The sequence below is a fragment of the Astatotilapia calliptera genome, chromosome 5, assembly GCF_964374335.1.
Source record: "Astatotilapia calliptera chromosome 5, fAstCal68.1, whole genome shotgun sequence".
Lineage (NCBI taxonomy): Eukaryota > Metazoa > Chordata > Actinopteri > Cichliformes > Cichlidae > Astatotilapia > Astatotilapia calliptera.
In genome coordinates this window covers 5,978,773-5,991,608 of record NC_137426.1, presented here as the reverse complement: position 1 = coordinate 5,991,608, position 12,836 = coordinate 5,978,773, and positions in this window count along the sequence as shown.

Below are 12,836 nucleotides of genomic sequence, written 5' to 3'. Positions count from 1 at the left end.
TAACATCTACATCACTTTTTCCACAGCAGAAGGTTAATCGTGGGATCTAATCACATGATTTACAGCAGGACACACCACTGGCTAATTTTTTTTCTTACGACAGGGCCTGGAGTGAAACTACTCCAGGGGAGAAGCCCTGGGAATTTTTAAGAGACAATGCACAACTTTATTGCGCATGTCTATTTGTGCTAAGCTGACATGGGGCAAAAGAGGGTTTTCCGGGGAAGCTTTTATTTTTAAATTGCAGAGACCATGACATGAGATATATAGAAGGATTGGCTGAGGCGCAGAGGCAGACCATGACCAGGAGAGAAGGCTTCAAGAGGAACAGTGAGAAGCAGGAACCATCTCCAGGACAACTGACAAACGACAGCGGGCTGCACCACTGGGCCTTCAAAAGATTGTCATGAGGAGATTTTGAACAACAAAATCTTAAAATAAAGTGAAAGAGTTTCTACGTTGACGTTGAGGAAGACTACAGGAGTGTACGACTTGCTCTGCTCCTAATCTACAGCCGCGTTGGAACAGAAATCGAGGGATGGAGAGAGCGTGCCAAGCTCCAAAGGTGACAGTGCAAGGGGAGATCAGCGTTGGAATTATGACTCTGTAGATGGCACAGACACCAGGACCGTGACTGAGAATGACCACCTAATGCTGCTTCACTTTGCCATGCAAAGTGAAGCAGCTGGAGAAGGCCTTTCCTCTGTATCATTGTTGTTTCCATTTGCATGTGAGAGCTTAGATTGTGGGGATGATTAAAGATGAACAAAGGGTGGTGGGAGAACAGTGAAGTGAGGATACACAGTGTGAAACTCTGTGTACAATAATGTTGATGTGACATACAGAATGTCAGGAAACAAATTCTGGTATTAATGTGATTCTTGATTTAAGAATCAAAGGGTGGGATTGTATAGGAATTTCTTTTACTTATGTATTAATCACATTACTTAATTGTATGATGCCTTGGTGCCACTGGATTTTAACAAGTCTCACACTCATACAGAAAGACAAATGGTTGGGGTCTAGTAAGGAAGTTGGGGGAAGCAGACAACTCCACAGGAAGTCTTTTGTTTCTTTGAGGACTCTGGGAGTTAGCAAGGGAGTGTGAACCTTAAGGTGTGAAACAGCTGTGTACTGCCTTTTGTTCCTGGAGAAGGTATTTAACTGAGAGCCATGCTAAGCTCAGAGAGACTCTGCTAACCGTCTGCCCCACGGTCATGTAGGCTTTCCACAAGCTTGGTTGTCTGTTCTTTGTGTGTTTGATTAAAGAATGTTAGCTACCGCTCGTCTGCAGGCTTTATTTAAATGGAAAACTTCCACAACAGACCCTGTTTGCTTTTCTTTTAAGCTATTCCTTCCTAAGTTCTAAGATACTCTAGTACTCAATTCTAGTGTCAGGTTTCAGTTAACGGACTCAGGCGCAGACCGGGACTCCTTACAGGATTTACAGATTTTATTTACACAACGACACCAGGTGATGCTATTTACAAAGTGCTGGAGGGAGGGGAGGGGGGTCCAGGGTTCCGGGGTATGTGAGGGAAAAGACGGGAATCTGACGTCCTCCAAAGGCTCTCTCTCTTCACTCCCCACACTGGGGAAACACCATCCACTCACTCGTCCACGGGATGACAGGCAGGCAGGGAAAGGTCCGGGATAGATCTGTACACAGAGATTATAGTTAGAGGCGAACAGACGGAACGAACTCACAGATCCTTATTTACAATCTACTGAGCGACTGACGCTGATAACTCAACGATCCAGCGACGAGTGACACAGTGCTGCTGTCTTAAATCGGCCTTGTGATTATCCCGATCGGCAGCAGGTGCGTGGGCCAGGGGCGGGAGCCCATAATGAGCATCGCCCCGGCAGGAGAGAGAGAGAGAGAGAAAACATGTTGCCTAATACAGAATCAGCTGGTGAGGCACAGGGACCATGACAGTACCCCCCCCCCCTCAACGGGAGCCCCCCGGCGACCCACCAGGCTTATCCGGATGCAGACGATGGAACGCCCGCAGCATGCGCCGGTCCAGGATGGCCGCCCGAGGGACCCAGGACCGCTCCTCCAAGCCATAGCCCTCCCAATCCACCAGGTACTGGAAGCCACGCCCCTGCCGCCGAGAATCCATGATACGGGTGATCGAGTAAGCCGGCAGACCGTCCACGAGCCGGGGGGGAGGAGGGGGCCTGGAAGGCGGGCACAGAGGACTGGACCGGAGAGGTTTAACCTGAGACACATTGAAAACATCGTGTATCTTCATGTTGCGAGGCAGCTTGAGCTTAACAGACACAGGGTTAACCAAAGCCGAGATCTCGAACGGGCCGATATAGGCAGGAGAGAGCTTCCTGGATTCCGCCCGGATGGGAACGAAGCGTGTGGAAAGCCATACCTTCTGCCCAACAGTATAGGCGGGAGCGGAGGACCGGCGGCGGTCAGCGAAGCGTTTGTTGCGGTCCTTGGTGCGTAACAACGCAGCCCGGGTGGCCTTCCACACCCGACGACACCTACGCAGATGCGCCCGGACGGATGGCACAGAGTGTTCGCCTTCGATGGAGGGAAAAAGAGGTGGCTGGAACCCCAGAGAAGCTTCGAAAGGGGACCGGCCCGTGGCGGAGGAGGTCATGCTGTTGTGGGCGTACTCGATCCAGGGCAGTTCCTCGCTCCAGACGGCCTGGTTGGAAGAGACGACGCAGCGCAGGGCCGCCTCCAACTCCTGGTTCGCCCGTTCGGACTGGCCATTGCTCTGCGGATGATAACCAGAGGAGAGACTGACCTTAGATCCCAATGAGGTGCAGAACTCCCTCCACACACGGGACGTGAATTGAGGACCCCGGTCAGACACGATGTCATCTGGAATGCCGTGCAGGCGAAAGACATGGGTGGTGAGCAGGCGAGCAGTCTCCAATGCTGTAGGCAGCTTGGGCAGAGCAACAAAGTGAGCCGCCTTAGAAAAGCGGTCAATGATCGTGAGTATGACCGTATTACCTGCAGATGGCGGGAGGCCGGTCACAAAATCCAGAGAAACATGGGACCATGGTCTGGTAGGCGTGGGTAAGGGATGAAGCGGACCCGAGGGTGGCTGGTTTGGGGTCTTGTTTCGAGCGCAGGTTGTACACGCGGAGACGTATTCTTTGGCGTCCCGGCTCAGGGTGGGCCACCAAAAGTAGCCCTGCAGGAAAGTAATTGTGCGGTGTATTCCTGGGTGACAGGAGAAACGGGCTGTGTGTGCCCACTGTAATACCTGAGACCTGACAGGTTGGGGAACGAACAGGCGCCCCGCAGGGCCGCCTCCTGGATCCGGTTCGGCTCTCTGAGCCTCGCGAATGGCCGACTCGATTTCCCAGGAGACAGCCCCCACCACACAGGTGGCCGGGAGGATGGGAGCAGGGTCCGCCGGGTCTTCGGAGGTGGAGAACTGTCGAGACAGGGCGTCCGGCTTGACGTTGCGGGATCCTGGCCTGTAAGTGATTGAAAAGTGGAACCGCGTAAAAAACAGAGCCCACCTTGCTTGTCTGGCGTTAAGCCTCTTTGCGGTTTGCAGATATGCCAGATTCCTATGGTCTGTCCAAACGATGAACGGTTGGGCAGTGCCCTCCAGCCAGTGCCTCCACTCCTCCAAGGCGAGCTTGATGGCAAGAAGTTCCCGATCGCCAATGTCGTAGTTGCATTCTGCGGGGGTGAGACGACGGGAGAAAAAGGCACACGGGTGGAGCTTACCATCCCTCTGTTGCGAGAGGACCGCTCCTACTCCCGTGTCGGATGCGTCCACCTCCACCACAAACTGCAGGGTTAGGTCGGGCTGGACCAGAATGGGTGCTGAGGCGAATCGCTCTTTCAGCTCCAGGAAGGCTGATTGGGCAGCATCGTTCCACTGAAAAGGAACCTTGGGAGAGGTCAATTGTGTTAAAGGCAGAGCTACCTTGCTATAGTCCCGGATGAACCTCCTATAGAAGTTAGCGAAGCCGAGGAACCGCTGCAGCTGCCGTCGGTTGGGGGGTTCAGGCCACTCCACCACGGCTTTCACCTTAGCTGGGTCAGGACGTAGGTCTCCCTGCTCGATGACGTAGCCTAAGAAGGCAACTGTGGACACGTGGAAGACACATTTCTCACCTTTTACGAACAACCGATTTTCCAGCAGGCGTTGCAGGACCTGTCTGACGTGGGTCTCATGCTCTGACAGTGATTTGGAGAAGATCAGGATGTCGTCGAGGTAGACGAAGACCAACCTGTTGATGAAATCCCTCAAAACATCATTAACGAGTGCTTGAAAAACTGCAGGAGCATTAGAGAGGCCGAACGGCATAACCAAGTATTCAAAGTGTCCAAGGTGAGTATTGAAGGCGGTCTTCCACTCGTCGCCCTCTCGGATCCGAACTAAGTGATATGCGCTCCTCAAGTCCAATTTGCTGAAAACTGTCGCCCCCTGGAGCAGCTCAAAAGCGGAGGTCAGAAGTGGGAGTGGATATTTGTTTTTGATGGTTATGTTATTTAATCCACGGTAGTCGATGCACGGGCGGAGAGACTTGTCTTTTTTCTCGACGAAGAAAAACCCTGCTGCTACGGGCGATGAGGATGCGCGGATCAAGCCGGCGGCGAGGGACTCTGAGATGTATGACTCATAGCCTCTCGCTCTGGTAGAGAGATGCTGTAGAGACGGCTAGTAGGCAATGGCGCGCCAGGGAGTAAGTCGATAGCGCAATCGTACGGTCGGTGAGGAGGCAACGACTGGGCCCGGTCCTTGCGAAACACTTCGGCGAGATCATGATAAACAGGGGGCACTCCGGACAAATCGGAGGGCGCGGTCGACTTGGCGAGGGAGGCTGGTGTGTGAGGCGGTGAGGCGGATTTAAGGCAGGTCATATGGCATTCCTCTCCCCACCCCGTAATGCGTCCCGTAAGCCAATTAATGCACGAGTTGTGTTGACGAAGCCAGGGGTGCCCGAGAACGAGCGGCGTCCGAGTGGCCTTAAACACAAAAAAACATATTTCCTCAGTATGGTTGCCAGACAGAGTAAGAATAACGGGCTCAGTGACGTGAGTAATGTCAGGTAGGCGCTGGCCGGACAAAGCAGTGACATGCAAAGTGTGGGGAAGAGGTTCCTGCCCTAGCTGAAGGCGGTCTGCTAACTCAGAGTCAATAAAATTCTGTTCCGCCCCTGAATCTATCAAAACGGAGAGAACATGACCTTTGGTGTTGACCGTGAGCTGGGCAGACAGCATTAACCGTGGAGGAGATTTGTCTTGGCTGAGACCGCCCACCAGCACTCCTACCATCACTGGTGGGCGCGACCTTTTGCTCGAGATGGGCAAGAGGCGACCACATGTCCCTTGTGGCCGCAATAGAGGCACTCACCGGCAGAGATACAGCGCTGGCGTTCCGCGGAGGAGAGATGCGAGCCTCCAATCTGCATGGGTTGCTCTCCTCCGTCTGCGCTCTCTGCCTGCCGGGAAGAGCTGGGCTCCGAGGTGGAGCCAGCCCTCCACTGCCCCGTGGCCTCCTGGGAATTGTAGTGCCGCGGCAGACGACGAGCTCGCAGCCGGTCATCCACCTTGATACATAAAGCCATTAACTCGGTAAGAGAGTCGGGGAGATCTCGCATAATGAGTTCATCTTTCACCTCTTCACGAACATTATTGAGCAGTGCACTCCGTAAGGCCTCCGGGCCCCAGCCTGTCTCTTCGGCCAAAATCCAAAAATCAATAGAATAGTCAGACATGCTCCGCTTCCCTTGTTTGTAGTTCAGCAGACGAAGCGCGGCGACTTCAGCGCCTGAGCCTTTATTGAACACAGTCTGGAATTTAGACAGGAAATCAGCATAGGCAATCCCGGGATCCGAGCTAAGCACGACCTGAGCCCACTTTAAAGCCCGGTCCCGCAGCAACTGGACAAAAAAGGTTATTTTGGCACCGTCGTTGTTATGGAAGCGCCGCTGCTCACGGAACACAAGAGTACATTGAGCCAGAAAACCAGCACACTTGTCCGACTCACCCGTAAAAGGTTCCGGCGTGGGCAGGGGTCCGTCCGAGGGTGGCAGAGGTGCCGGAGGTGTGCTCGCAGAGGCAGGCGCAGGCTCCTGGGGGGCGGGAGCCGCCGGCCGGGGATCACTCTCCAGAGGTGTTAAGCGAGCGACCGCCTGCGTAAGCGCCGCCATTTCGTGGTGGAGCCACTCGAGCATTTGCTCATGTCGAGCCAGAGCAGCTCCCTGAGCGATGAGTGCCTGAGCGACAGGGTCCTGAGCGGCTGGGTCCCGACCTGCTGAGTCCATGATGGCTGGATCGTTCTGTCAGGTTTCAGTTAACGGACTCAGGCGCAGACCGGGACTCCTTACAGGATTTACAGATTTTATTTACACAACGACACCAGGTGATGCTATTTACAAAGTGCTGGAGGGAGGGGAGGGGGGTCCAGGGTTCCGGGGTATGTGAGGGAAAAGACGGGAATCTGACATCCTCCAAAGGCTCTCTCTCTTCACTCCCCACACTGGGGAAACACCATCCACTCACTCGTCCACGGGATGACAGGCAGGCAGGGAAAGGTCCGGGATAGATCTGTACACAGAGATTATAGTTAGAGGCGAACAGACGGAACGAACTCACAGATCCTTATTTACAATCTACTGAGCGACTGACGCTGATAACTCAACGATCCAGCGACGAGTGACACAGTGCTGCTGTCTTAAATCGGCCTTGTGATTATCCCGATCGGCAGCAGGTGCGTGGGCCAGGGGCGGGAGCCCATAATGAGCATCGCCCCGGCAGGAGAGAGAGAGAGAAAACATGTTGCCTAATACAGAATCAGCTGGTGAGGCACAGGGACCATGACATCTAGTCTTTCTAAGTACAAGAGAAAAATGCATAGCAATTGTATTGCAAGCTAACAAGTTGATGTCAAGGAAGTTCAATTCTAATTGTTTTCTGATTATCGACTCACGGACCGGTACCGGTGTGAAATGTATAGTTTTCAGGGTTTTTATCGGTTTTCAGCGTTATTTTGTTATCGTTTTTATCGTTTACTCGGTTTCCCTGGGTCTTTTCATGTGTGTTATGAATAAATCTTCTTTTTTTCGGTACCGGTACTAGTTTTATTTTGTTGTATTTATCCGCGACACCTTAAAGGCCGGTCCATGAAATTATTGTCGGGCATAAACCGGTCCGTGGCGCAAAAAAGGTTGGGGACCGCTGTACTAGAGGTTCCAGGTCACCGTTCACATCTGTTAGTTTGACAATCTGTTTTTATCAGTTTTATCTTACACTCATTACCAGTTGTCCAAATCCCACTTGCCATTTTATTTTTACTCTTCAAACCTTTCACCATAGCTAATGTTTTCCCTTGTGTTTCCAACTGGTCTCCTTGTTTTTGACCTTTTAGGTTGTTTTATGATCTTTGTCTTTTGCCTGCTCCTCACCTGCTTTGTTTGCCACACTATACCCGCCTACCTGTGCATGACCACTGGCTGTTTTGGAATAAATATTTGGATTTTGGACTTTTTCCCAGCTGCCTGTATCCTGCATTTGGGCTGTGATGTGAAACTGTCACATCAGTGATGAAATACTATTGCATTCTTATAGCATTCTTAAAGTATAGGCCGAAAGTGTAGAAAAACCTTTCCATCAACTTCTTAAGACTTTTTCCCCCCACTGTTATGAAATCCAAGTCCTAAATACATTTTATTTAGTTCCCACTCTAATTAATTATATTTCATTTCTATTTGACAAAGTGTTATGTTTGTGCTACATGCACAGGTGCAACACAAAGCTAAACTATTCCTTCTTACAAAGTCATACGGCATCTTTATTTTTTAAGAAGATCCATTGTTGTTAATAAGAGGTTACATTGAAGAAGTTCTCTATATTTTCACACATTATTCTATGTCGTTTATTCTAAACGTAGCATTTTCAGTGGAAGAAACATATAATCACTCATCCAAGTGAATTGTTCTGTCTGGAGCGAGACTTTGAAGAATCAATTCTTTTGGATTTCCTTACCTGGGTGATTGGGCATCAAGACATTATTTCTAGTATTTGTTTATGTGTGTGATACGCGTGTTGTCTGTTCTGTCCTGAAGAGAAGTATATACCTATCATCCAATATCTAGTAATATCTCGTCAACTATTTTCCATTAACATTTAAAAAAGAAGGAAAACACAATCCTTGACTGCAAAAAGTTGGTTCTGCAAAAAGTTTTGTTGAATGGGCTACGTTCAGAAAAGGTTATCTTGATTAAAACGTACCTTTTAGTCAAAGGAAATTGAGAGACACTCGTCAAAAAAATGAATTACCATTTACTCTACATTAGAGATAAGATAAGTTAAACCTTTATTAGTCCCACACGTGGGAAATCTTTTGGTCATATTCATATTATTTAGTTAGAAAAATTATGTATTGAAAGATTATTTGGCTTTTTTAAAACTCAAATTATATTTGTTTTTAAATGATGGCAATAGCCATCTAACCTAATACCACCTTTAAAAACGATTTCAGAATTGATCACTCCGTGCAAAAGTAAAGATGGTAAATATTTTATCACAGTTCTGATTCATTCACATTCAAATTTCAAAACTCAGATATTTATATAAGATACATTTTTGGCTAATTATATTAAACATTCCTTTTTAAAGTTCACAATGATGTTCTTAAATTTCACAGATCAGTCTTTTGTCAGGTGGATCTTTGACAGCCACATTAGCCCAAATGTCTTGCTCCAGATTGAAAATAAAAATGCCTTATGAGAATCCCTACCTTACCCCACCTCTTCAGACATTTCAATAATAAATGATCCCTCCTTCCTGAACCTCTCCCGTGGATCAAGGGCTGATGTATGGGAGCCCAGAGGGGACATATGGATGCATTAGCTGGGCTCAAGTCTGCACAAATAAGAAGTGAGTGATGGCTGAGAATGTTGACATCCTCAGACATCTTAGACAGAGAGAAAACAAGGTATTGGCATTTAGGCCATTGCTAACTGCAGACAGAGTCAATTCATACTGACACAAAAGAGTATCTGCAGGACTAAAATACAGGGCCATGAGATAATTTCTTGCTAAACTCAGGCAAGCAGTTAAATGTTTTTGTAATCACGAATCATCCCTCCTTGGTATTGAATTTCTGTTACAATGTGCCTGCTTTGCATAGTGCAGGCCAATTAATCCAACTTGGCTGCTCCCCTTTGAGTGCTAATGCGATTAATGGGATTGTGACTAAAGCTAGTTGGATGTGGGTGACCATACCCTTGCTAGAGAATAGAAGTAGTGACAGAAAGACATATGTTTAAAGTTGAAAGCTGAAAAAACTAAAGAGATATAAAATCACTTTGTCTAAAACACAAAGGTGGAAAAACCACTGTCATTTTACAGAAGAAATCTATAATCAAGTGCAGGAGGGAGACCATACATTTATGCCTGTGTTGATTAGGCAAACAGAAATAAATCTAATGACTTCATTTTAATTATGTAGATTATGTTGAGTGACTGTGAAGTTGTTCCACGATTCAGTAATTATTTATTTATTTGTTCATTTTTTATCCTGTCAAACAGAAATTAGCAGGCTTTAGATAAGTTTACAAAGCTGGGCGATAGCTATTTGCCGTTTTAGATGTTACTGTGACACATGCCGTGATAAAAGCTTACAGTCACTGGACTGCACCTAAGCTTCTTTAAAAACCTAAAAAAAAAACATAACTCAGTGTTTGTGATGAACAGATAAACTGGAACTTCATCTGTGTGGTCAGTTCAGCTACAAAAAATGGTCCACGGTAAACTCCATCCCACAGAGGCCACTGCCCTCGGAACTGCAAAGCGGCTCAAAGTGTTTCGCAAATCCAGAGACAAAAGGCAAGCAAGAGTGAGCAATTTAGTGCTAGCTGCTTTGTGAAGGGCCTTGCAGCCCACACAGCACCATTCAAGGGACTAAAACACAGGCGAGGATTACGCTTATCAAGCATCAACTGTTTGGTCACACAGACAAAGGCTTATTGCTGTGGGACAACTTTAATGGCCTGTGGCTGAGTGCAAAGAGCGCCTCTTATAACACAGAAAGAGGGTGAGTTGAGGGCGAGAAAGGCAGGGAGCGACAGCAGCACAATCACTACTTTCGATAATGATGAGAGCAAATGAAGGGATGAGCAGTTAGGGTTTGTTGAATGGTATTATCTCTTTGGACCGCAATGAAAAGGAAGCAGCACATGAACCACAGAGTGAGAGACTCAATAATTGCAATCCCTAATTATCCAGAGGTCCGTGTGAGTTTGAGAAGTTACAGTATAAATAGCTGGACGGATGAAAAGTCCACTTGAGGTGCTGAGGAATTCTGATCTTGTCCATAACACATAAGTAGCTGTTGCTGTTCATTTGGCAAAGACTCATAAAATCTGGTACAAGCTTTCATGACCTTGGTCCTTTCTCATCACTCACTAAATGTTGCCATTTTAATCAGTATGTGGCAATATTGTTACAATGAATTTACCTGAGACAAAATATGACAGACAGGTTGTAAACAACCTCGGCGAGGTAGCTGTGGTCAAAAGAAAAATATTGTAGTAATCCAGTAAAACACTGGTCAGGTTGTTCAGTCCGTCAATTTTGTCTGAGCTGCTTTATTTAAAACCCCTTTCAGCTTTCATATGTCCATTGCCTCTTTTAGGCTCTCACTTTTGAAGTGTGTGAGGAAACCATATTTCTGGTTCAACTGATTCTCTTCTATCCCATTCTAAATGACACCACTTCATCTGCACTTTTCTGCCTACAGTACTTTAGCTCATTTCATGTAATACTTTTATCCTGCGTCAACATTACACAGAGCTCACCTACCTATTGCCATAACCACTGATACACTCTCCCAAATCCATCAGATATAGTCTTTTTCCCTGCAAATCCATTCAAAAGTACATTCTATGTAAATCCTGTTCTCCTTTTTTCCCCAACTCCCTGTTATTCTTATTTCTATAATCCTCAGCTCTATCTGTTCTCCATGTCTCTTTTCATATGACTTTCTTACATGGTCTCTCTCACATCCTCGTCGTGTCCTTCCGACTTAAAAATGACAGTCCTCCGATGTGCAGCTACTCAAGGACAATATGTAAACAAGAATAAGCGATTTGGTGTTTCTCAGTGTAATTCATTTCCTTGCACTTCTCCTCTGTCACTTTAGTGCTGCTGATGTAATCAAAAGGTATACAAAACATGGCTGCACGACAAGCTCATCTGATCAGTGATCTACAGTACAAGAATCTATTATATGATGCTAACTGCTGACAAAAAAATGAAACCTACCATTAGATGCTTTTCACCATGCTTTTTGACTGATGTTTGAGCTTGGTATTTTTAATTTATGTATTCATTTGACAGTTAAGCACTGCTAAATTATCATTTGATGGCAAAGCATAACTACTGTCATGGAGATATGTCACAGTGGATCTAATTTAATTAATAAGATGACAGCTAACTGTTTGGGGGATTTCCTGTGATCTCAGGACAGCAGTTGTTCCAATAAGATGCGTGTTTGTGTCTTTGTTAGATAGACCCAGCATTTGAAATGGCAAGCAATGGACCAAAGCCTTCTCTGCCATCTCGAAAACCAGGCCATTACTCTGCCTATTGATATTCCATAAGAGTTCACATTCTAAGGCTTCTCCTCTCTTGCATCCCACTTCTTTGCTCTGATGTGACAATCCTTACTTGCACACAAAAAACAACATAGGGCAACACAACTCAACACAGCGCAACACAACAAGGTTCCACAAAAACGCAGTCAAAGGGAGGGAGGTCGATCAGCCATTCTCCATTTGCGTTTGTTCTCAACGTGACAGACTTTCCTGTGGAGTCTGTGGCAGCTGAATACTAAAGAGAGAGCAAGGCTGTGATGTAGAGAAGGCAAACAGGTCTCAGTCACCTCCCCAGAGACACCAGGTGCTTCAGAGAACAAGGGAAGAAACGGAGACTTGGACTTTATTCATTGATACCGCCCACCAAGCTAAAGAGTTTCAAATGGGTGGAATTACAGGATCAATAGTGTGATTAGCAAAGGCCTTGTAGCTATAGCATGTTGCTGGCAATCCATTGCATCAAGCTAAACTCAGGGGACAGGGGGGTTGTTACTCCTTCCAACCGTGGAGGCGAGGGGCGGAGGAGAAGTGTGTGAAGAAAAGACTCAAACAGGCCTAACTTGTGCCAGATATAGCAAGCATTTCAAACGGTTAAAAGATTTTTGCCAGTGTCACAGCAAGAATGAATGTCACTCGTTTTTATTGAATATTTGAAAACTTAAGCATGTTGAATAACTATTATTATAGTTATAGTTATATTGTAGTTACTGGTGATTTGCCAAGGGTGTGAATGTAAGCATGTCTGTCTGGTTGTCTCTCTAATCATTCTGTGTTAGCGCTGCAACAACTGCCAACTTGTCCAAAGTGTACTGAACCGCTCAGTGTACTGATGGATGGATGGATGACTTGAAATAAATCTACTGCTATCAAGGTTATTCCATTTGATAATAATAATAATAATAATAATAATAATAATAATAATAATAATAATAATAATAATAATATAGGTGAATTCCACTAGTGGAGCTAAGTAGTGTTCACAAATATAACTGCCTCTACTATAAAGCAAAAAAAGACAAACTGAATTTTTTTAAGAAAGAAAAGAAGACAATAGAACTTGTGAGCTTCTGAATAATGCGTACATATTTGTTCTGGCAGTGTGTCAGTTTTGCTCTAGTTTTCTATTTGAAAAGCAAATCTAACTGTAATAACTCAAAAAATTAACCACAAAGGTATTACTCATATACTGTTATGTTCATCAAGAGGCTGGAGACCATCGCTGTTCTGTTTTGCAACCA